General features: G+C 39.4%; 1 protein-coding gene across 5 annotated transcripts in view; it reads right to left on the bottom strand.

Annotated features, from left to right (window-relative positions):
• ablim3 (actin binding LIM protein family, member 3) overlaps positions 1–27320 on the bottom strand; it is a 163254-nt gene that overhangs the window by 109167 nt on the left and 26767 nt on the right. The gene's annotated exons all lie outside the window — the stretch shown is intronic.

Here is a 27320-nt window from a genome sequence, read left to right on the forward strand (position 1 = left end):
TATTCTTTTAAGACTTGTCCCCAATTAGACTTACAATTAGGCTGGTACTAACTTACTAATGAAGTTGCTGCTTCATTACTCCAAATACAGTACAAATAGTGGTGCTATAATCAAATAAAGTCAAGTCAAGTCAAGAGGCTTTTATTGTCATTACATCTGAGTACAGGAACACAGTGTAGTGAAATAACGTTCCTCCATGGAGCAACATGGAACAACAAACAATAGACAACATAAAGTGCAGGAGTGATGACAGTGCAACATAAAACTATAACACTAAGTAGCAAAAAATACAATAAATACAAAAGACGAGACAATTTAAAAGACAGGACAGTTCAGTACCGATACGGTATAATAAAGTGTATAGTGAGGATAGGGTGCAGAGATGTGTAACATACTGTAACATATAGAACATATATAATCATAGCATTTACTGAGGTAGAGAGTTTATAGTTTTGAGAGTAGCAGCAAATATTGCTGATAGGAATAAAGACATTTCAGTCTCTGTGTGCTGAATGGGTGAAGTTCAGTCTTTGTGTGAGTGTGTTGGGTGTGTGGTGGGTGGGTGGGGTTCAGCTCTGTCTCTGTGTGTTGAGGAGTCTGACTGCCTGGTGGATGAAGCTGTTGCAGAGTCTGGTAGTGGAGGCTCTGTGTGTTGAGGAGTCTGACTGACTGGTGGATGAAGCTGTTGCAGAGTCCGGTAGTGGAGGCTCTGTGTGTTGAGGAGTCTGACTGCCTGGTGGATGAAGCTGTTGCAGAGTCTGGTAGTGGAGGCTCTGTGTGTTGAGGATTCTGACTGCCTGGTGGAAGAAGCTGATGCAGAGTCTAGTAGTGGAGGCTCGGATGCTCCTGTATCTTCTGCCGGATGGCATCAGAGCGAAGATTCCTGGTATTTGATTATTATGGATGAATTTATCCTCTTCAGTAACACAGATGGTGTGAAGTATCGTAGAGAACAGTCTTGTGATGTATCGAGCATCGCAGTGATATCGCTATTGTGAGCTACATAATACGTAATTATAATATTAAATCAAGAGATGCCCTATGATTTCCACCCCTAGTCACTATGATGCTTTCTTTCTTTCTCTCTCTCTCTCTCTCTCTCTCTCTCTCTCTCTCTCTCTCACCACACCCCCATCCATCACTCCGGCTCTGGCAGCTCTTATTGCCCTGCTGAATTGGGTATGATTGCCTTTTGCAGAAAGTGTCGCTGTAAATCATTAATTTAAAGCCACATCCACCCATATTTCATCCTGCTGCCGTCTAAAACCTCCACCCTGCACACTGTGCTGCTGTGTGCGGGCCGCACCTGCACTACATAAACAGCTCATTAGAGACAATAAATACGACTAAAGCAGAAGAAAGCAGATTCAATTATTCTTGATACTTAATGATTATGATAACGGATGTGAGCTATCATTTACTATGATTAAAACCAACCAAAAGGAGACAAATTATGTATTAATTCTAAAACTTCTAAAGGCCTGCGGTTTTAATTTAGCTATTAGAGAGGTAGAAAGACGAGTATTTATACTGAATGACACAGAGTGATATTATATTAGTCTGTCTTGAATGATCTGTGTTGTTCATAACTCAGTTTTTTTATAAATGTCTTATGCTGATATCGCAATATAGTTTTGCCATTACTGATCATCTCCAGTACCATAATTTCCCCCCTCTCTTAAATTAAGCTGTTAACAGTAGGGGTGGGCAATATTATATTGTATACAATATATCGTGACAGAAATATCATGATATTAAAAATCCATATCGTGATAATAGGGCTGTTCTGTCTTAAAAGTAGTCTATTATTTATTGTGAAGCTTTAGGTGTATTTATTGTATAATTGTTTTAGTTTGCCGTTTATATGCATGCACTAAATATTCTGCAATATTATTTGCTGCATTATATTATTTTATGCTATATTATTTATTTTGCCACATTATGATTATACTGTTATACTATTATACTATATTCCTGAAATGAATGAATTATTTTAGTTTTCCTATATCGCCAAGTATATCGTTATCACAAAAATACCCTGAAATATCGTGATATTATTTTAGAGCCATATCGGCCACCCCTAGTTAACAGTACATTTGTCTGAATGTACATTAAATAACATTTGCAGCCCGAGTGTGAAGTAGAGACCAGAGGAGGAGCCAGACTTGGTTGGAGTGTCTCAGACTGCCTTCATTGAGTTTGCAGCCAAAAGGGACCAAAACAAAGTGAATATTTCCCCTGGATACTTAGTTTGTCCAAACAATAACATATTTTATTTATCTATATATATTTTTTACAATTACCACAGGTCAGCTCTGTTTACTCTTTTTACGAATGGGATGTACCCAAGCTACTACAATCCACTACAATCCTGAAACTGAGTATTCAAAACTAAATGCTAAAATAAACCAATACACTGATAAACTAATACAAATGATATGGAAAATGGGCAAGGCCATTTTGTTTTAAGAGATGCTGCTTTTTCCATACTTATACAATCGATATATTGTATATACAGGTGCATCTCAAAGTTACTTTATTTTAGCAATTTAGTTCAAAATGTGAAACTCATCTCACGCTTTCACTCTGCTGACAACTTTTATAGAGATGCATATTTCATTTTCCAGCAGGACTTGGCACACTGCCCATACTGCCAAAAGTACCAATTGGTCTTATATAATATTCATATTTTCTGAGACACTGATTTTTGGTATTTTATTGGCTTTAAGTCATAATCATAAGCAATAAAATAAATAAACACTTAAAATAAATCACTCTGTGTGTAATATATCTACATAATATATAAAACATTGTCCAAAACAATATACAAGTAGAGAATTGACAGTAAACTTCTGTACCATTTGATGTAGTATAGAAGAAATGGGTTTTCATCCATTTTTCCACTTTTGTATTTTTTTTTTATTGAATCTTGTCTCAATTTTTCTATTATTAGATTTTTGTTACATGATGCAAAACTGGAAAAATCTAAAAAAAAAAAAAAATGAGTGTCATGCCTGACTGTAAACAGGCAGAGAGAAAATAAGAGACACTGGGATGTAGAACGAAGCAGTAAAATTTATTGAAAATAAACAAAATAAACAATATAAAAGAGGACTAGAGCAACACACTAAAGTCGGGCAAAACTGAAAACAAATATAAACACTGACAAAGTAAACGGGACTGGGCCAAAAGAAACAGGGACTAAGGAATAAGTGGAACGGCCAAAACAATAAAACCAGGAAGTAGTAAGGGGAATGGGGAAAAACAAAGGGAGCACTAGACTACAAAATAGCAAACAGAAAACTACTAAGCAGAGCTTAGGAAAATGGCTAGACTAAGAAAGTAAACAGGGCAAACAAACAAAACAAGAAATAAAACAGGGATACTTAGGCCGGGAGGAGTCCAAGGAAAAAACAGGAACTAGGGAAGACAGGCTTGGGAGATAGAACGCTTTGTAGAGTAGCAAACAGGCTGGAACCACAAGGAACCACAGACCATGAGAGCGACCAATACTCGGCAACAGCAGAGAGGAGCAGCGTGCTTATAAGCAACTCTGCCCAGGTGAAGCTGATCTCTAATCAGGGCTGGATGACTGCATGAGCGTGCCCTGATTAGAGGAAGTCCATATATGGGCATGGAGTGCCTCTCAGAGTGTGTGTGTGTGTGTGTGTGTGTGCGCTCTAATTAGGGGAAGTCCTTATTTGGGCATAGGGTGCTTGGCTTGGCTGGACGGGCCTGACAGAGAGAAGATACTTTTTTTTTCAATTCTGTTAGCGAAAAGCAGAAATGAAAAAAAAAATAAAGGTTGTAAAAACAGATACATTTCTTTTTTTTACCAAAGTAAATGGAAAAAAAATAAATAATTATGTTTTATACACAAATTTCTATGTTCGAATTTAGCCTGAAATGGTTAGAAAATTGAACTGATAAACATTACACTGACCACAAGAAAAAAAAAAAAAAATTTACTCAAATATATTCCACACACTAAGAAAAGTAAGTACAGATTTGTACTTAAAAGAGTACAAAGCTTGTCGCTGGAGCTGTACCTTATATTGAGGTACAAAAAAGTACCTTTCAGTGAAAGTCCTTTTTTGTACCCATGGTTTTTGTGCCAGTAAAGATTATAAACATTATAAACATTATCATCAACTGAATATGGCTCAAAAACTTTACTATCCAAAATTGTCTGGCTTTCAAATAAAAAATGTGCAATTAAAATATATATTGTTTATTAGTACAGTGATACAGAATACTGAATGTACCTTTTGGCTGGTTAAATGGTACAAATTTGTACTTATTGCTGTTAGAAATTACTTTGTACTTCAGAGGGAACAAATCTGATCCTGTAAAGACCAATATTGTACCTTTGAGGGGACAATTATGAAGAGTGTACCTTTGAGTACAAAAAAGTACTTATATCGTACCTCTGTTTTTTAGAGTGCAACCCTCAAATTGCCAGGCTAGTGTGGTCATTAATTTATTCGATGGTGAGTTTACAAAAGGTGCAGGTTAAAGCAGTATTTAGAGCAGTCTAAATGAGTGGAAAATAGTAAAATAGTCTGAAATCTGAGTTTAAAATGCTGAAAAACTGAAACTCTGTCGCCTGCTTGTGATCCAGACTCTTCAGATTTAATGAGGTTTCCGTTGGCAGACGCTCGCTCGCGTTTCACTGGGACTAATTCACTCCAGACTGGTTTATACGAGCCAGATCTATCGACTTTACACACTAATAAAAGATCAATGCTGTTTTTATGAGCAGCGATGTCACACGACCCCGAGAACTGAGAGAGCAAATGTAATAAACATGAACGACAACTTAAACGATGAGAGAACGTGATAAAGTGATGTACTGGTGGAATCTGTTTTCTTTATGGAGGATCATGCTGATACTGGAGTGGTGATGGTGAACTGGTGATTGATTGGCTCTAGGGCTGGTAACTGGTAACAGGTGACACAATACTCAACATGATACAGGCGTTCTGGTTTGATATATTTAGATAAATGTATTTTTTTAATGAAAGATGAACCACTGTCTGCAGCCAGTCTTTTGATTGTGTTTGTTCATTTATTTGCTTGCAACATGCCAAGTATTTATGGCAGACGTCCCTAGGGTACTCAACTACACCGCCTGGCCAAAATAAAAGTCTCCACCTGTATTTTTAAGTAAGCAAATGATGTGGGGTTGGTTGATGCTGCAGTTGATCTGCAGGTTTAGGTTCAGCAACAGTATGTGCTGAAAGAATGAGGTCAGCTGACTACCTAAATATATACTGAATATAGACCAGATTATTCCATCAATGGATTCATTTTTTCTTCCCTGATGATCACGACCATATTCCAAGATGAGACAATGTCAGGATTTATGGTGCTGGAATTGTGAAAGAGTTCAGGGTTCAGGGAGCATGAGATCATCATTTTCACACATGGATTGAGATTGAGAGAGAGTTCACCACAGAGTCCAGATCTTAATCTCATTGAGAATCTTTGGGATGTGCTGGATGGAGAAGAGCTGCTTTGTGCAGTGGTTGGTCAGACTCTACTATCATCAATGCTGCTGCAAGATCTTGGTGAAAAATTGAAGCAGCACTATATTTAAAATGTATAAATCTTGTGACGTTGCAGAAGATTATCGAAACAATTCCACAGTGAATGTGTGCTGCAATCAAATCTAAAAGTGGTCCAACCAAATACTAGAATGTGTGACCTTTTTTTTGGTGGCGACTGCCAAGCAGTGTATGTCTTTATATGAGATCTAAATATGTAGATATTAGTATGAATTTAACCATGGTTTCTGCAGCAAATTATTAAGTTGGCTTGGAAATGTACTGTTCTTTGTAGTATTTTATTAGTCTATTATTATTATTATTATTATTATTATTATTACTATTATTATTATTATTATTATTATTATTATTATTATTATTACTACTATTATTATTATTATTATTATTATTATTATTATTATTATTATTATTATTATTATTAAAATAGTATTCCCTTGTGTTTTTCCCTCTGTGTTTTTTCTGCTTATAATGTTGTGATTGAGCTGAAACTGGGTCACACTTGCAAAATGTAGGTGGCTAAATTAATTGTTATCATAATTATTGTTAGAATAAATTCAAGTAATTAACTCTTGATGAGTTCAGCACAGCTGTTAACTGAAAGCCTGAATTCCAGGTGACTCTACCTCATAAAACTGACTGAGAAAATCTGTCTAATCTAAGCAAGAGGTGCTGCTTTGAAGAATCTAAAATATAAAACATATTCTGGTTTGTTTAACATTTTTTTGTTCACTAATTAATTCATATGTTTTTCTTCATAGTGTGGATGACTTTAGTATTTATGTACAATGCAGAACATTCATTTTAAAATAATTTTAAGCCATATCCAAACTTTCGACTGGTACTGTAATATTGCAGGTACTTTGACAACCCACTAAACATTAATAAGGTCCTACATCCTTATAATCTGGTGCTCCTTATGTATGAATTATATCAGTCAGGTATTAGGGAGCAGTAAAGCTACTCTGCTGAAGTACAGCGTTACACAAGAGTTTCAGTTCAGTTCTCCAGCACTGAAATTGGAGCAGTATTAGTATTAGCCGCTAATCACAATAAGCGCTAACTCTTTCGCCATTCAGATGTGAGTTTTGTTGGCCTGTAACCTGCTGCTAACCCCAGCTAGCACTGCTAGAGCAGCATTAGCCTTACCCTGAACTCTTTCGCCATTCAGATGTGAGTATTATCGCCCTGTAGTCTGCAGCTAACCCCAGCTAGCACTGCTAGAGCAGCATTAGCCTTACCCTGAACTCTTTCGCCGTTCAGAGACGAGTATTTCGATTGTAGTCTGTGTGTTTACTGTGTTAAAACAAGCTACGTAGGATGAACCGCTAGCTGATATCATCCTGGCTTACCAAAACACTCAGGGATCCTCAGTGTAGCATTGTTGGCCGGCATTAGCCGCTAACCGTGGCTAGCCTTAGTGGAAATCTGCATATCTATGCTATATCTATAAATAAACAGAAAGTGCTTTACTCACCCAAATATAAAAAAATAAGCATTTCTTAGAAGAGAAATCTCTATAGATTAACATCCAGTGCTCGTTTGGCCAGCTGCATTTTCAGATGTTGGATGCTATTTGGATGCACTATCAACAGGAACTGTGTATAGAGAATATCTGCACTGCATTGAGGAGATTACTGCATCAATACAGTATAAAAGAAAACAATATTTAGATGCTCAAGTGTATCACTACTTTCTTACACTCCTGGTTGCGTCTTCATTATGCAAGCCACAAAAAGAGCAAGCCAACAGACTCACTGCAAAAAATAAAGGCTCTGACCGAAGCCTGAGTCAGCCCCATATGGAGAACATGATTTCACAGCTCAGTCTGGATCTAAATTCATCATAAATTGGCGCTTTCACTTTCAATGCCTCTGTAGTCTTTGGCAAAGCAGACTAGTGTACGAGGAAATCTCGGGCCTGGCGAGAGCGTCTGAGCGTCTGCGTGTACAGTAAACGCTCGTGTCTGACAGATACCATGCCAACCACATCTTCACAAACCGCAGAACAACCGGCCGGGTTTAAACCAGAAAAACACTGGGGCATGTGACATTCAAACGCCTAATGAAAAACATGAATAACAACGTTTCCCTAAAGTCAGGAATGTTTCAGCTCTGCTAGCTCTCAGAAACGAGGGTGATAACAATGTTCCTCTCCCACAAGATCAATGCCGTCCAACTGAAACAATTCACAGCATTATTCAGCATTTACCAGCATGACTTACTGAGACCAGCTTGGCATTATGCTGCATTATTATTGCATTATTTCAGGGAAACAGTGACACAGTGACAGAATGTGTGGCTGCAGTTGTCAGATAACAGATGGAAGATGTGGTGAAAGTTGTAGCTGAATGTTGAGACTCTACTCAAATTGAATATCATTAGAAAGTTAGTTTATTTCAGTGATTCAGTTCAAAATGTAAAACTTATATATTATATACAAAGTATTGTGCAAATGTTTTAGGCACCTGTGGGAATTTCAGAAAAAAAAAACTTTTTTAATAGAGTTTAATCGAGTTATAGTTATTTCTAGTTCTCATCATATTAATCAATACCTGCTTTGTTAAATTTGGTGAATCAGGTGAGCTGCTGACGATATATATATATATATAATATATAAACACCTGTCATTTTAGTGTGGGAGGTTTCATGGCTAAATTGGAGCAGCCTGGTGGCCAATCTTAATTAATTGCACATTATTGCACCAGTAAGAACAGAGTGTGAAGGTTCAATTAGCAGGGTAAGAGCACAGTTCTGCTCTAAATATTACAATGCACACAACATTATGGGTGACATACCAGAGTTCAAAAGAGGACAAATTGTTGGTGCACGTCTTGCTGGAGCATCTGTGACCAAGACAGCAAGTCTTTGTGATGCATCAAGAGCCACGGTATCCAGGGTAATGTCAGCATACCACCAAGAAGGACCAACCACATCCAACAGGAAGCTGTCTGAAAGGGATGTTCGGGTGCTATCCCGGATTGTATCCAAAAAAACATAAAACCACGGCTGCTCAAATCACGCAGAATTCAATGAACACCTCAAATCTCCTGTTTCCACCAGAACTGTCCGTCACCACAATAAATTATTGTGCTCTAAAACCAGGTGTTTCAGTTTCATTCTCCAACACCTGTATATATTCCCTAGGGTTCTAAACATTATCAAGCTTTGTGTATCTCTTGATCCAAGTCTCTACAAACTAGCTACAGATATTTTGAAGTAAACAATGAACATTTGTTTCACACTACTTCTCACTGGGTAGCTCAATAAATATGTAGTTGCTCAAATCAGCATAAATATTAAATAATTTGTTCTTCCTGGAGTTCCTGAAGTTCCTGGAGAGTATGTTTGCATTTTAACCCCAGTTTGACCCCCAGAACAGCTGATGTTGGCTGATGATACTCAGTACTGTCCCTTTAGGTTGCAGTAACGCAGTAGACAGGCCTGCTGAGCTCGCTGATCTGAGACTCATCCAGACACAAGCAAGATGATCCGTGTCACTGTCCTACAGCCGCCACCGGCCGACGAGAAAAACACAGCAAATAATAAAAGCAAGGACCAAGAGGGACCGACAAGCAGAGTTCACTCTCCCTCCTTCAGCCAGAACAAAAAGACCCGGTGGACCCAGAGATCCAGCCCAGAACCTCAGCTACTGTCTCATCCTTCTCCTCCACAGACCAGAACTCAGCCGGACACAATGAGTCCAGATTATAAAACCCTCCACGGTTCTTCACAGTCATTATAAGAGGAAACGCATCAAAAGAGGATGACTCATGAGTCCTGAGACCCATCTGACTGCGTCTGAAAAGTCAAATATAAGCATTAAGAAGTTCTCATAACTTACCAAAAGCAAAATCTCATAAAACAAGTCTTTATAATAGAGCAAAGCTGGTCATTTTAGACTTTTACAGTAAAGGCTTTAGTAGATATTGTAGAAAATGCCACTCATTCCTGACCAAAAACCAGAGACCACTTCAGTTTCTGAATCAGTTTCTCTGATTTTGCTATTTGTAGGTTTATATTTGAGTAAAATGAACATTGTTGTTTTATTCTATAAACTACAGACAAAATTTCTCCTAAATTCCAAATAAAAATATTGTCATTTAGAGCATTTAATTGCAGAAAATGAGAAATGGCTGAAATAAAAAAAAGGTGCAGAGCTTTCAGACCTCAAATAATGCAAAGAAAACAAGTTCATATTCATAAAGTTTTAAGAGTTCAGAAATCAATATTTGGTGGAATAACCCTGTTTTTTAATCACAGTTTTTTTCATGCATCTTGGCATCATGTTCTCCTCCACCAGTCTTACACACTGCTTTTGGATAACTTTATGCTGCTTTACTCCTGGTGCAAAAATTCAAGCAGTTTAGCTTGATTTGATGGCTTCTTCCTCTTGATTATATTCCAGAGGTTTTCAATTCGATAAAATCAAAGAAACGTATCATTTTTAGCGCTATCTTATTCTTTTCCAGAGCTGTATCTCTCTATCTGTGATCTTGTTTAGTGTCCATTTTATTATTTTTTTTTAGCATTTATAATGTTTTTTAGTTGTACTTTAGTCAACCAGTCAAGACAGAGCTCTTCAAAGAGCACTGACTCTCCTAACACCCCTAACAAACTAACTACTTCTAACCTCATTTCCTTCTTCCCCTCCTTTACTCCTCTATCCCATTATTTCCCTTTGACCTCCTTTAGGCCCTGTCTAAAAATGTTTTACCTTTAACTTCTATTACTTTTTGTACTTTGGGTAGAAGAGTAGCACAATTTTAATCCTCTGTATATCTGTATATATGCAGTATTGAAAATATAACTACTTGACTTGACTTGACAAACATACAGTACATTTGCAAAACGTTTGCATACCACTGTACTGTACATTCACCACACTCTGTACTGTACAGTACATGTAGCCACGGTTATGTAAACAAGGTTTCACCTTCAGTATTACATTATACGGTATTATATTATTAAACAGAGAAGAAAGAAAAACACATTTTGACATTTTTCACCATTTCTGTTCAGTTAAAGCCCTTCCTATTGTGTAAAATAGGACAGAACTCATAATTCAGGTTCAGAATTTAAATGCACTGTTGCTGTAATTACTGGAAAGCGTTTCTGTGTTGATTGTAGCGTTTCTGAAAAGGGACGACCTCTTTCGCAGTTGCCATAGGAAACCTGAACCTTCCACAGTTGCCCTAGAGACAGCAGGGTCCCATACAGCAGCCCGAGGTTCTGGATTGGTTGATTTTGTGTTTGTCAAAGTCACTCGAACAACTTGCAGAAAAGCTCTGCAGAAGAAATGACTGATTACGACACAAATATTATACATCCTGTCTGCAGCCAGACAACCTGATGCACTACTGAGGTCTCTACAAACATCTACAAACCTCTATAAACATGGAAATATTAATTTATACAGGGGTTGGACAATGAAAGTGAAACACCTGGTTTTAGACCAATAATTGATTGTGGTGACGGACAGTTCTGGTGGAAACAGGAGATCTGCGGTGATTTGATCAGCCGTGGTTTTATGTTTTTTAGACACAATCCGGGTTAGCACCCGAACATCCCTTTCAGACAGCTTCCTCTTACAGCGCCACAGTTAATCCTGTTGGATGTGGTTGGTGCTTCTTGGTGGTATGTTGACATTACCCTGGATACCGTGGCTCTTGATGCATCACAAAGACTTGCTGTCTTGGTCACAGATACACCAGCAAGACGTGCACCAACAATTTGACAAATAAATTCATTTATTCATGACAGGGCTTACATCTTTCATTTTTCAGCAGGATAATGCTCACCCACACACAGCAAGGGTTTTCCAAGCCCAAATGGCAGATGTATGGCCAATCGGCCTCATTTTAGTTGTACAGTTCTGTTGCTAAAATGTATGAAGCTTTTATGTCAACAGAGATAAGCATTTCCTAGAAGTACCCCAGGCCAAATACTGTGGTGGTGAGAATGTAAAAAATCCGGAAAATGTGCCCTCAGGTCATACCACACCTACCACGCCTACCTGTCAGCATCTGGGTGCATAAACCATGCACTGACTGAACTATGTGTGTTTGAGTGAACTGCTTCTCTCTCTCTCTCTCCCTCTTTCTCTCTCTCTTTCTCTCTCTCTCTCTCTCTTTCTCTCTCTGTCTGTAGTTCATTGTACAGAAGCCTCAGCAGCTCCTCGACACCGGGGTCATTAAAACACTTCTGATTAGGGAGCAGCAGGGGGTCGGCCTGATTATGTATTTATCAGTAGCCAACAGGCGCAATTAAAATTCCCTTCTGTAGGACTTTCCGGTACCCCCAACCACCCCTCCACCATCCCTCCATCCCTCCACCCCTCCACCCCTCTCTCCTTCTCTTTACCCCTCACCCTCTAACCACCCCTCTGCTGCCCATCATTTCCCCTAAGATCCCCCATTCTCTCTCAGCAAGTGGGACAATTACTTTTTATCGCCTTTATGTACAGAACTCTTTGTAGACTAGCGAGACGGGGCTGAAAGAGACGTGCAGACAGCGGATCTCTCTCTCTCTCTCTCTCTCCCTGTCTCTCTCTGTCTGTCTCTCTCTCTCTCTCTCTCTCTCTCTCTCTCTCTCTCAAGCTCTGTAGTCTTGCCCTAATCCAGATGCTGTAGCTCAGCAGGGCCTCTGATCCAAATATCGGCTTTTCCTTTCATGCTGCTGTTCGACCCACAATTCCTTGTACGGCTCCTGTAGACGCTACAGCGAGCAAGACATTTACACGGGTTAAAACAGAGCAGAATAACAGATAAAATTAACTCAATATGCTTTATTATCACTAGATAAAAAGGTATTTGGACCAAAGCTCTTGTTATACAGTATTCTATATGATGCACCTTTAAATTAAACACACCTAACTCTAGAGCTGGGCGAAAAATCTTGACATTCTTTAAGTTTATGAGCGATTCTCGATTGTAAGTTAGAAAAAAACAGCACAATATAGAGCTATTAAATAAAACTTTTGTTAAAAATAACTATTCTTTCTTTTCCTTTATTTACAAGGCAAAGACAAAACCATGCAAAACAATACAACATGTATGACGCAAATCTAAAAACAATTATATTAAATTATATTTTTGTAAGAATAGTAAGCTACTCCATTCCACCTTATAACGGTGCAAAATAACTCTTTATATTTCAGTTAAAGAAAAATATATAATATTTTACAGGTTTCTTGACAGAAACAAAGCCTGAAAATATTTACATACCATTAAATATATACCATTTTTAAAAAGTTGCATTCAAACAGTAATTCGATTAATCAAATTAATTTGATGGACCACCCTCTATTTTATAACTATTTAATGTCATTAGATAATGTTTTATTCAGAAAATAAGTTACTTCCCTTTTCATCCGTACAGTAAATTCCTGGTTTACAATAAACAGACCTAGCTCAATTAAAATAAATGTTAAAAAATAAGATTATTCGGTACCACTTAAAAAAAAGACTACCTTTATAAAGGGTTTATAAATGGTTCACAATTTTTACGTTTATTAATGGTTACTAATTAGGTTGTAAATGCCTTATAAATCATTAATAATCAGTTATAACACATACATAGAAAGGGCAACAATATAGATGGCTATATTGTTAACCATTTATAAACCCTTTATAAAGGTAGTCTTATTTTAAAGTGGTACCGATAATTCAGCATACAGTTATGTCTCTATAGGTGATCCATCAACCGTGCACCGTGCAGCTTGATTTAGGGCAGTGTGTCAGTGTGCCGTTGCTATCGTAACGATGGGAAAAGTACACCTTGCGCAACACGAGACACTTTATCATGTTCACACATATAAGGCTACAATTTATCCAATTAAGCCAAACCCATTAAAAAAACAAGAACAGTGCCACAGTGACCTGAGGGTGCATGCAGAGCTTAGCATCACTAAACACTACCCTCTGTTGACCATAAACACTGTTGTCATAACATCTCAATCCATCTCCAGCTTAGACAAGGCCGTTCGTTCTTAAACAGAAAACACTGGAGGACAAAAGTCAGAGACGCGACTCAGCAGCCGCTGAGTTTTCGTCCTCAGGCCCACATCTGTCAGCACCTCGCCACAACTCGCCCTCCACCTCCTCGCCTGCCCACTCCACTAACGACACACTGGTGCTAATGAGGTGCTCATTATCTGCGATTAATTTACTGTTTAGACTGAGCCAAAAGATTTGGGGAGGGAGGGAAAGAGGAGTAGCAGGAAAAACGACAAAACTAACTGAGCAATTACTCTCCCCGGGCTCTTACACGACCATCCACTGCACCACCAGATGCTCTCTCATGGAGGAGCTACTGCAACTTCAGAGAAGACAAGAGGGGTAAAGACTGAGAATTAAACTCTTTAAAGACAAAAATAAAAGACAGAAAGCTTCTGAAATCAATCTATATCCTCTAAAGTTGCACACTTGGTACTCTATTCTAGCAATCTACAGGTGAGTCATCAACGCACCGTGCACTGTGCACTTTTTTGTGTTAGGGCAGCGTGTCAGTGTGTCTTTGCCATCGTAACGACTAGAAAAGTACACCTTGCGCATCTCGAAACGTAGAAAAGCTGTGTACTAATTATCTTAGTTAATCGATGATGTGGTTAATTTTGGGTGTAATGTAAAATAACCCAATCCATGTGTCACTTGCTCAACATTCCCTTTAAGAGCCAGGTGCGCTCTGACTTGCTGTGTTGGTGGATTGCTATTTTAATGGTGCAGCTACCTGGACGTTTCCCAGAGGAGGAAACTGCACCGCTTTAGCATAAATGCCTTTGTGGTCAAACTGCAAATTGTTGCACTGATGCAACACATTAAAAAACACTACAACACTGTTTTATTAAGTAAAAGAAAACATAACAGACGAAATATGAAAAATAATGCTTAAAAAAAAAGTTGTAAGTATAATAATACAGTTTAATAATTCAAAAAGTAGTATGTTATCTGAGGGCAACATCATGCCATACAGGCTTAAGAAAGTGTTAATAAGGAAAATTAGCTTACCCTAACCTTGTTTAGCTTAATATAAGAATATACGTTTCAATTTACACATATTTGGTCTAGTTTTGCTTATGGATTTTTGCTGACTGATATCTACTTTCTAAAGGTTTTTAACATAAGGTTAAAATTTGTGCTAAATCTGAAATTTTGCCGGCTACGACCGAATTGAGCTTAAAATCAAGTTATAATCACACAGCGCTGTTCGCCTGGTTTCAGAGTGGAGGTTGAGATACGTACAGGCTAGCAGGCAGACGGCTATTCCCCGACGCCTCCTCCAAACATCTCAGCAAATACTGAGGGAATTCTGCGTCTGCCACATCCACGCTGCCATTCTGCCGAGACCTTCATCAGTGGGAGAATGTCTCCCCAGCAACCATTGCATGGGCCTAATGATTGGACAAGCATGTGTTGCCATAGCTACCGGAAGCTCCCATCCTGTTCCCGCCGCCTCGTTCACCACAGCGCCAGACGAACCGGGAAAATAGCAGCGTTCTCTGTTTTACACCCAGGGATGTTCCTCTGTCCTCACTGCCAGAGCTCAGCGTGATCATAGATATTTAATAATGACTGACTGATATTACTGATGCTGGTCGTCAAGCAAAACCCATGAATATAAAGCTTTTGTTTTGTTTTGTTTAGTTTTTTATTTCCTCCATTTAACTCTAGATATCATCATACGCTCATCATCAAAGTAAAAGATCAAAGTGTGCAAAGTGTTGGATTGCAGTGCAATTCAGAACAAAGATAAACGTTACCAGGAACATTTATAATAAATTCTAAATTTGACTGTGTTTTTGAAAATCGATACAATATTGCAAAACAAAATATCAAGATATTTTAATATATCAATGTTTTTTAACACCCCTACAATAGAATAGGACTGGACATCATCATTGTGGGTTGCTATTGGTCGACGTTAATCGTCTCTACTGCAAAATCTGCAGGAACTGTGCGAGAATGTTGGAGCTGTATTGGATGGATTATTACAGGACTCCATTAGGAACCTCTACACCTCTCTTCATGCTGAGATGACTATAAGTAGAACTTAAAATCCTTTAATTTTACCACAAATCATCAGTGCGCCTTATAATTCGCTTTATAATTCAGTTTCTTATGTATGAATTCTACCAGTCAGGTATTAAGGAGCTGAAGTACAGAGTTATACAGGAGTTTCAGTGAAGATTCTCCAGCAGTATTAGCATTAGCTGCTAACTATGCTAAGCGCTAGCCCTTTTGCTGTTGTAGGGGTAAGTATATCAGACTGTAGCCTGTACAATAACCGTGTTAAAACAAGTAAACTATGTGGGACGAACCGCTACCTAATATCGCCCTGGTTTATTGGAACACTCAGGGTTTCACAGTATAGCGCTGTTAGGCAGCATTAGCTGCTAATTGCTAGCAGTTAACCACTAATGCTAATGCTAATATTCCAGCTTTAGTGAAAATCTGGAAATCTAAGCTTACTGTTAATAAAAAGAAGCGCTTTACTCACCTAAATAAACAGTGTAGATTTATATAAACTTTGTAGATTAACATCTAGAACTCTTTTGAATTATTTTTTTTAGAAATTACAGTTCTGTTTACTTAACTTAGCTTAGCTTTACAGGTCTCGCCACCTGCTGAATTAGAAGGAAAACATGGCGACACGCCTGTTCCTACTACTAGTCACTAATGTCGCATAAAACGGGCCTTATAATCCAGTGCACCTTGTGTATGAAAATAGACCAGAAAATGTATAGTGCGCCTATTAATCTGGTGTCTCTTATGGTACAAAAAATACGGTAAATGGTACAACAGAGAATCCAGGAAATAAAGCTTGGTTATAAGTGAAATGTCCCTCATTCTGCTTCCTCTGCCCGTCAGAACTCCAGCCCTCAGCCGTCTCTCAGTGCAACAATATCCAAACACAGCCTGACAGACTCACTGAGCAGCACACATTCTCACTCTGTAGTGACTCTGGCGTTTTCGGGGTATTTTCTCGTTTGATTGGCGGCTCGAGCCGGCCTGCCAGCGCGGGTCATGCGTCGTGGCTGGCAGCTGCACATGCTCAGAGAAACGGGTCATTTTACACACCCAATTAACTCCAGGCTTTTCCGAGAGGCCGCCGTGCTGACAGCCATCTTAACAAGCTGCCGGTCTTCACCAGACTGCCTCACCTCAGTGAAAGAGAAATCTTTAAAGAGTTTAAACAGACGGAATAACTACCCACAGCTCAGCTACAGTGCTGAGGAAAATAATTACCAATATATCTCTGTAACTCACTGCTTACTGGCAAGTTATATACAGTTTTAATTAGGGCTGGGTATCGTTTTATAATACTAGGTACTGATACAATACTTTGAATTCGATACCGATACCCAAACGATACTTTTTTCGATACCTTTTTCTAAACTGTAACCAAAAAATACAAAAAGTGATAATTATTAATAATTACTCTTACAAAACGGATTTATTTAACAGGCGACATGAGTAATTTCATTCTCATACTGTCACCATGAGAGACTCCATCGTTTTGGACCTTGTTGGAACAAACTATGAGCATGACTGATTGTGGCACTTTATTAAGAACCAAAAAAACAGCATTACTTTACTGCAAATATTTTTCCCTAAAAATATTACTGGATGCATTTTAGTTTTTAAAAGTTTTTTCAAAGAAATATCAGCTTTAGAATGGCAAAATAAAATTATGTTTTTATTAATGGTGTCAATCACTTAAAATTGTATTATACATCATGCTAATTTCCTGTATTATTGTGAGGGGCAGTAATAACAGTGTAGTGATCCTTTTTAATGTATTATAATATCTCAGGGTAGTGGGGGGACTGCGCGAGAGATGGGGTGAGTAAGAGTGAGCGAGAGACACAACACTAATGAGCTGAAGAAAGAAAGAGCTATCGCTACTGTGTTGCCAGATCCCTCTTAAAAAGTCCACGCTAAACTGTTTTTTTTTCCCGCGAGATCTCGTGGCACAAGATCTCGTCACACCCCTAATAATTAGTATGTTAGTTTTGGTTTTACACTGCAGTTTACTGAGTATCTAAGGGGATGTTTTTACACCTGCAGTTGGTTTCTGTGATCTGGATCAGTTGATGAGTTCGTTTACTTGGAGCGTTTCTCCTCTGTTTGGTTTGGTCTCACACAGGCATAAAAACCTAAACACACCAAAATGCGCACCGATAAACCATGCAAGCAAATCATCACCTCTGATTGGTCAGAGCTATGTTGCGCTTGAGCAAGAAAGTAAAGGTAACTGAAAGACACCACCAGCCATTATGAATGACAATTATAAATTACTATTCACTTTTAAAGTTGTTTTAACCTCTAAAAACGACAGCTCAGAGATTACTTCAGTAAGGCATGGACTGGTTTGGTCTCCACACATCTTCTGAATGATCCTGATATTCTGAAGCTCCAGCCTGAAACTGGGAGCAGAAACCTCAGAATCTGAGAAGGAAAATGTGGTCATTATGTCATTAGGACAGCGGGTCTCAACATTTTCCACTACCAGCCCCACGGCTCCAGTTCAGTTCCCAGTTCAACCTCCAGTCAGACCGAACTCTCAAATTGCAGGTTCTTATTTCCAACTTGGGGAAACACAAGCTGTGTATGAATTGGAAGGAAAATAGTAATCGTATGAGGTCAGAAAAACTCCTCGTGATGTGGCTCAGATAAAAATATTACATTTTGTTCTACAGTATTCCAGCAGAGCTGCTGTTATGTTGGTTTGTACAGAATTATCACAGAATTATCAAATTTGTACATGTATTATCACACAAATTTAGAAAAACTGTCAATGTAAAAAACATCAAACATCAAACACCCGAGTAAAAGAAGACTTGGGTCTAAAATACAGTGTTTAAATAAGTGAAAATAGTGAATAATGTCAAATAGGGCACGATAAATCATTTATCATGCAATCGTGATGTGCAGTGTCACTTAAGCAAATTCAATTCAAAATCAAACACATCATGTTGCAATGTTTTGATTCTTGAAACAAGAAGTAGATACACAGCGCTGTCTCTGTGTCTGTGTGAGTGACAGGCTGCTGCTGCCTGAGAAGCATGAGGGGGAGGGGCAGGAGGAGTAAACACGAGGTAACCTAGCGCATGGCCTCCATCCACATGGTTGGGCACGTGCTTTTAAACGTGAGCACGTGTGGAAAGCTGTGCACCTCAGTCCAGCACAGTTTAGCAGTGCAAATATTTCCAGTTACAGCTGAATTCATGCTTTTAATCGCAGAAAAACAAAACGCTCTTATTTACCTTTTAAAAAGCCATTTAAATGCCTGATTAAAGGGTTGATTACTGTTGTTTTGCTGTTTTCCTCGGGTTTTGAGTTGAGCTCGGCGCTGACTCAGCACTTGATCGGTCCAGTTGCGAGACAGTGCACGAGTGGGGGTGGGGCTAGTGACGTCATGGACCCTGCATTGTTTAATATCGTGATATATATCGTAGAAAAAAGAAAATTTGCAATGTAACATTTTTCCAAAATCATGCAGCTTTAATGTTAAATATGAGCAATATATTTAAAGACGTATAGTGCAGTTTTTTTATTTATTTGTCTTTAAAAATAGACGGTAAGCAGTTAAAGGCTTGGAAACCTTAAAGTTTTTCATTATTTTAATATTCAATGTTCTGCGTTGTAGATTTTTTTTTTCCCAAATGATTTTTATTGATGACTTCAAGGAAAAAGCAGACCAGTATACAGTCAAAATATTTGTACAGAAGTCATCCATTTTCATTTTTAACAAAGAATATACATGTAACACACAACAAAATGGTAAAACTTTAAAATAGAAGCTAATAGAAGTCTAGAAGTAAATCCCAAAAAGAAAAGAAAATTACATAAAAAATAAAAATAATAAAAAAAAATAATAATAAAATAAAATAAAATAAAAAGAAGAAAAAGAATTAACCCTCCTCCCCCTCAACCCCCTCTTTGCGTTGTAGATTAATACTAAAAACATTATCTTAGCCAAACTTTCAGTTAACAGCTGTGCTGAACTCGTCAAGAGTTAATAACTTGAATTTCTTGTCTCTTAATGTTAATGTTTGAGAGCATCAGTTGTAAAGTAGTGAAGAGGTAGAGTTACAGGTATACCGTAAATAGTGAATATTTGAGTAGTAAAGAAAAAAATACTTTAAGAAAAAATCCAAACGAGAAGAATTTCAAGAACCATCAAAAACATAATAGTGATGAAACTGGCACTCATCTGGACAACCCCCGGAAAGGAACAGCAAGAGTTTCCTCTGTTGCACAGAATAAATTGATCAAAATTACCTAAATGTTTCAGAGTATTTTATTTGTTCCTTAATAGTATGGATGACTTTAGTATTCATTAAAATGTAGGGAAAAAATAATACAGATAAATATTATTCAGCTAAGAATAACATTATAAAACATTTTAATTCACACCTGATCATGTTTTAAAAAATAATAATTTTTTTCATTGATTATTCATTTGCATGCTGGTTATTACGATTTACTTTATTTTCTTATCCTTTTTTTAATCCAATCACAATGCTGTTTCTAATTACCTGCTTTTAAATGCTTTTAAATAGGAGGTTAATTACAGTGATTAATACTCCAGTCTTTCATCCTCTAAATGATGCATGGAAAATGAATTCATTTAAATCCAGCGCTTTAATCTACAGCGAATAGGCTCTGAATATAATAATGGAGAGATGAGCGGAGGATAAGAGGAGGAGAGAGATGGAGAGAGAAAGAGAGAGAGAGAGAAAGAGAATATAACTGTTCTTTCTCTAAATCCCAGACTCATCCCTCCACTAACCCACTTCACACTGATACCGGCTGCTCTGAAGCGCACGTCTGCTCAGCCAGAGTGGGGTGGTCCTGATGAGAGCCAGTTTCATCATCTATTCTTTTAATTTTTTTTTTCTTTCTTCATAATCTGGATTAGAACATTACTCAAATATTCACTATTCACTGTATACCTGTAACTCTACCTCTTCACTACTTTACTTTAACTGATGCTCTTAAACACTTTATTAAGAGACAAGAAATTCAAGTAATTAACTCTTGATGAGTTCAGCACAGCTGTTAACTGAAAGCCTGAATTCCAGGTGACTCTACCTCATAAAGCTGACTGAGACAACCCAGCAGAGATGTACATAACTGTCTCTATCTAAGCAAGAAGTGATCTTTTGAAGAATCTAAAATATAATCTAAAACATATTCTGGTTTGTTTTACACTTTTTTTGTTTACTAAATAATTCATAGTTTCAATTTCATGTTTTGGATGACTTTATTTTTAATCTACAATGCAGAACATTTTAAAACAATAGAAACAAACAGTGAATTTAACCTTTTCAGGCCTGAGCTATGTGCCAGTGTTGAAAACGTATTATTACTAAAAAATAATAATGCTGTTTTCTGTCTGCAATGCACACAAAGGAAGACTATATTATTATAATTAAAATACATATTAACATTATATTGGCTTTGTGTCACAAGCTATCTCTAAACACTTAAATAAACATGAAAAAAAATGTTCTAAATCACATAGAACTAGTAAAAATGAGCTTCATTAACCTCTTTGGCTCTAGTACTGTTTTTTCAGTGCAGTGGGCGGGGCTGAGCTATTATTTCATTAGCTTATACACTTTTTCTTTGGCTCATTTATAGTTTAATCTGATTAAAAACAGGTCTCAAATAGTGTTGCGTGCAAGAAAACATTTGAAAAAATAAGAAAATACATTATGTCCATTGCAATGGGCAAAGGGTCGGAAAGAATAAACTTTTGTCCAAACTTTTGGACACCACACTTTGAAAGAGTTGTTAACTTTACTCCAATACTGGATTAATTAAATGCATTATCAATATTGTGGCATGTTGGATCATTGACTTCTCAAGAAATCTGGTGATAATTGCTTGTTTTTTGATATTTCACTATAAATTTAATGATAAGAATTGATAATAAAAATGCAGTGTCAGTGTTTTTCTAATATGTTCTAATATGTTAACAGCTCTACTGTTAACCTGCTACATGGTTTTGCAGGCAGGCTGGTTATTTCTGGTATTTTTTTCAAGTCACAGTTTTTCCTGAGGGCAGTTTTAACATGCCGAGGCCTTGGGGGGCAGATGATGGTGTTACACACTGATTTGAGGCCAGCTGTTTCCAAGGACATGCTGATGGCTAATGTATGTATAACACTATACAGCTCTAGAAAAAATTAAGAGATCACTTCAGTTTCTGCATCAGTTTCTCTGATTTTGCTATTTATAGGTGTATGTTTGAGTAAAATGAACATTGTTGTTTTATTCTATAAACTACAGACAACATTTCTCCCAAATTCTAAAAAAATTATGTTATTTAGAGCATTTATTTACAGAAAATGAGAAATGGCTGAAATGACAAAAAAGATGCAGAGCTTTCAGACCTCAAATAATGCAAAGAAAACAAGTTCATATTTATAAGGTTTTAAGAGTTCAGAAATCAATATTTGGTGGAATAACCCTGGTTTGGTTTTTAATCACAGTTTTCATGCATCTTGGCATCATGTTCTCCTCCACCAGTCTTACACACTGCTTTTGGAAAACTTTATGCTGCTTTACTCCTGGTGCAAAAATTCAAGCAGTTCAGTTTGGTGGTTTGATGGTTTGTGATCATCCATCTTCCTCTTGATTATATTCCAGAGCTTTTCAATTTGGTAAAATCAAAGAAACACATCATTTTTAAGTGCTCTCTTATTTTTTTCCAGAGCTGTATATATACATATATCCCCTCCCGACCCTACTGGTGCCCTAGGTTAGAAAACGCAGCGCTCCCATTGGCTGCTGGTTTGAAATCGATGCTGAGAATAACCACCAATCAGGGGTAGGATGCCCCTTCACACGGTTACCACAGCAACCCCTCGGATGCAGTGCAGGAGCCATGTGGAAACAGCAGTTTGGCTCAAAATAAGATTACACAGCAAATCATATAAAACATAAAACAGCTCTAAAACAGTGCTATTAAACATACGAGCGCATGTGATGTGATAAATACAGCGATTATAATAGAGACTGATGTACTTGAATGATTCTGTTATAGAATAAGATAGCGATCATTTTTATTATTGTCATTTTAAGACCAGTTTACCACTAATATACAGTACCAGTCAAAAGCTTGGACACACCTATACTCAATTTAATTGACATTTAATTTTTTTACATTAAATGTTTAATTATTATTTCTAATTTTCTCCCAATTTAGCTAGGTCAATTGTCCCACCCATTTAGCTGCTTTTCAGTTGTATATCCCTCCCATCACTAGCGATGCTCAAACACCAAGAGTGTGAAGACTAGCACACGCCTCCTCCGATACATGTGAAATTAGACTCCGCCTCTTTTTGAGCTGCTGCTGATGCAGCATTACCGAGTAGCATCACAGCTAATGCTCGAAGGAAAGCGCAGCGACTCGGTTCTGATACAGTAGCTCACAGACGCAGCCTTGTGCTGATCCACATCACCCTAGGAGTGATGAGGGGAAAGAGCACCATCTACTGTACCCTCCCAGAGAGAGCAAGGCCAATCGTGCTCTCTCGGGGCTCTGGCAGCTGATGGCAAGCTGCAAGACCAGGATTCGAACCAGCGATCGGCGTGATCACCTGGATTAGTTTTTTCTCAGCGTTCATCAGGTTTAGATCAGGGGATTAATGTGGAGGAATAACAATAAATTGTACAAATTCATATTTTACAAGACCGGCCTAAAAGTCTTTAAATAATAAAGTATCTAATTCAATAGCAAACAAGTTTTTTTCTGTTTACCAAGAAGCTACTGATCCTGATGTTCATAATAATAAACTCAGATAAGGCCACCGCTGAGACGGTGGAGCGTCACCAAGCTGATCTTTGGATGATGCAAGCGCAAACGCTCTTATTATACAACAACAGGTCTGTGTTCAGACAGCCTGGGAGACAGACGCAAACAAACCCTACAGCAGCCCTGAGAGACCAGCCACAGGCCTTTAAACACCAGCTCAACCCCCAGCTCACAGCCAGCGCCGCTCACTAACACTAAACCAGATATTACACTGAAATCAGCTCTACTCCTACTGTAATATAAAAGTCCTGACCCGCCCCATTAACCAAATTAACAGCAGCAGACGGACAGCGAATTGTATTGTATTGTATTGGCCCACCCAAGATGGCGGCGCGTTAACACGCAGCGGCCGCTCCGGGTCCGTTAAATGGTGCTTTTGTGTTACTATTTGTCGTTTTTTCCGTTTATTTCCTGCAAATATGTGCATCGGAACACCCGTGCACATGTTCTACCACCGCCAGGCGTGTGTGTTTACATCAACACGGAATGGTGTAACAACGCTGTGACTGTCGCCAAACACTGCTCTCCGCTGGTGGAGTTCCTGATAGTCAAGTGCAGACCTTTTTATTTAGTACAGGAGTTCTCCGCCGTGCTAATAGCTGCTGTGTACATTCCACCCAGCGCTAGCATTGGTGCTAATGCTAAAGAGGCTCTGTGTGAACTCTATCAGACTATCAGCAGTCTGCAAAACAAACACCCAGACGGACTGTTTATTATCGCCGGAGATTTCAACCACGCAAATCTCAAGTCAGTGCTACCTAAATTCCACCAACATGTGAACTTTGCAACGAGAGGAGCGAGCGCGTTGGATCTTGTTTACACAAACATCCCCAGCGCGTACCCGAGCCCCGCCCCCACCTCGCTTTCTCGGATCACATGTGTGTTTGGCTGACACCAACATACACACCACTCATCAGACGCTCCAGACCAGTTCAGAAGCAGGTGAAAACCTGGCCGGCAGGCTCCATCTCTGCCCTTCAGGACTGTTTTGATTGCACTGCATGGGACATGTTTAGGGAGGCTGCTACTGAAGGCGATTCTGTTGATTTGGAGGAGTATGCAGCATCAGTCACTGGCTACATCAGCAAGTGTATTGATGATGTCACTGTCTCCAAGACCATCACCACACGCCCAAACCAGAAGCCTTGGATGACTGCTGAGGTACGTGCGCTGCTGAGGACCCGCGACTCCGCCTTCAGAGTGGGTGACAAGGTGGCCCTGAGGAAAGCGAGAGCCGACCTGTCAAGAGCTATCAGAGTGGCAAAGCGCGCACACGCCCAGAGAATCCACAGCCACTTCAAGGACATGGGTGACGCGCGGCGCATGTGGCAGGGCATCCAGGCAATCACCAACTACAGGACAATGCCACCTCCCTGATGCCCTAAACAACTTTTATGCACGGTTTGAGGCACAAAACAACACGACGGCGAGAAAGACCATGCCCAAGCCGGACGAGCAGGTGTTGTGCCTGACTGCAGTGGATGTGAGGAACACTCTGCGCAGAGTCAACCCACGAAAAGCTGCAGGACCAGACAACATCCCCGGCAGAGTGCTCAGGGAGTGCGCAGACCAGCTGACAGATGTTCTCACGGACATCTTCAACATCTCCCTGTGCAGCGCCACTGTCCCAACGTGCCTCAAGTCCACCACCATCGTCCCCGTGCCGAAGAAGTCCACAGTGTCCTGCCTCAATGACTACCATCCCGTTGCACTTACACCCATCATCATGAAGTGCTTCGAGAGGCTAGTCATGAGGAACATCAAGACACAACTGCCCTCTTCACTGGACCCCCTGCAGTTTGCGTATCGTCCCAATCGCTCCACGGACGATGCCATCACCACCACCCTTCATCTCTCCCTCACCCACCTGGAGAAGAAGGACACTTACGTCAGAATGCTGTTTATAGACTTCAGTTCAGCATTCAACACCATCATCCCACAGAACCTCATCAGGAAGCTAAGCTCGCTCGGCCTCAACACCCCCCTCTGCAACTGGATCCTGGACTTTCTGACGGGGAGACCCCAGTCAGTCCGGTTCGGGGGCAGCACCTCCAGCACCATCACACTGAACACGGGGCCCCCCAGGGCAGTGTCCTGAGTCCTCTGCTGTTCACCCTGCTGACTCATGACTGTGCTGCAAAACACAGTTCTTACAGCTTTATCAAGTTCGCCGATGATACAACCGTGCTGGGTCTCATCACCAAAGGCGACGAGTCAGCATACAGAGAGGAGGTGCAGCGGCTGACAGACTGGTGTACAGTCAACAACCTTCACCTGAATGTGGACAAGACAAAGGAAATGGTTGTTGACTTCAGGAGAGCACAACACACCCACTCTCCACTCAACATCGACGGGTCCTCTGTGGAGATTGTTAAGAGCACCAAGTTCCTTGGTGACCACTTAGCAGATAACCTCACCTGGACCCTGAACACCAGCTCTACAGCCAAGAAAGCCCAGCAGCGTCTCTACTTCCTCCGGAAGCTGAGAAAGGCCCGTCTCCCTCCACCCATCCTCACACTCTTCTATAGAGGGACCATTGAGAGCATCCTGAGCAGCTGCATCACTGCCTGGTTTGGGACCTGCACCGTCTCTGACCGCAAGACCCACCAGCGTATTGTGAGGACAGCTGAGAGGATCATCGGCGTCTCTCTCCCCTCCATCACGGACATTCGCAGCATCCGCAAAGCAACCAGCATTGTGAATGACCCCACTCATCCCTCACACGAACTGTTCTCCCTCCTGCCTTCGGGAAGAAGGTACCGCAGCATCCGGTCCAGCACGACCAGATTCTGCAACAGCTTCTACCCCCAAGCCATCAGACTCCTTAACTGCAGAGACTGAACTGATGGTTTTTCTGTACATGCACACACACTCTTACCCCACTTACCCCAGAAAATGGAAAGCACTAAAAACCCTACTACCTCACTGGACTCTATTGCACACTGTGTAATAGAGGTAATTACTACCTCACCTGGTCCTTTTTGCACACTGCAAAATTTGCACATTGTCTTGTTATTTATTATTCTTTGTCTGTATGGTGTTGTATTGTCTGTCTGCACTTTTGTACTGTTGCACTATTGTTCTGTCTACACTGTGTTTGTGCACCATGGTCCCTGGAGGAATGTTGTTTCGTTTCACTGTGTACTCTGTATATAGCTGAAATGACAATAAAAACCACTTTGACTTGACTTTGAAACTGTTCCTTTCAAATACAGTAAAATGCACCTGATGAAAATGAGCCATTTGGCTACATCTGGCAACATTAACACTATGACATAATGATGCTGATTTATGTGTTTTGTCCCTTTTAATCAAACAAAGAAAGAAAGCCAAAGTGTTTTACAATCTGCTAAGAAAGCCAAGAAAGCAATTTCCCTTTTTATCATAAGCCAAAAACTCTCGAGCAACAGTAAAGTAACTGCAGTAAAGTAGTAAATTGGATTAAGTGCAGTTTTTACTTCATATTATTGACTACAATCACACTGCTCTCTACACATCCATACATGCCATATACACTTAAGCAACACAGACCATCCATCTATCTGTCTGTTTGTCTGTCTGTCTATCCATCCATTCATCCAGCTCCCAGCTCTCTACCCATCCTTCCAAACAAATATCCATCTATCCATCCATCCGACTCTTTACTCATTCATCCATACCACAAACACTCAACACAGACCATCCATTCATATATCAGTCTGTGTTTGTCTGTCCATCCATTCAGCTCTGTACCCATCCATCCATCCAGATCTCTACCCATCCATCCATCTATCCATTCATCTCGCTACCCATCCATCCATCAATTATTCATCCATCAAACTCTTACCCATCCATCCATGCCACACACACTTGAGCAACACAGACCACCTATCCATTTATCTGTCTGTCTGTCTGTCTATCCATCCATCCATTCATCAATCCATCCAGC

This window comes from Astyanax mexicanus, chromosome 10 (genome assembly GCF_023375975.1).
Source record: "Astyanax mexicanus isolate ESR-SI-001 chromosome 10, AstMex3_surface, whole genome shotgun sequence".
NCBI lineage: Eukaryota > Metazoa > Chordata > Actinopteri > Characiformes > Acestrorhamphidae > Astyanax > Astyanax mexicanus.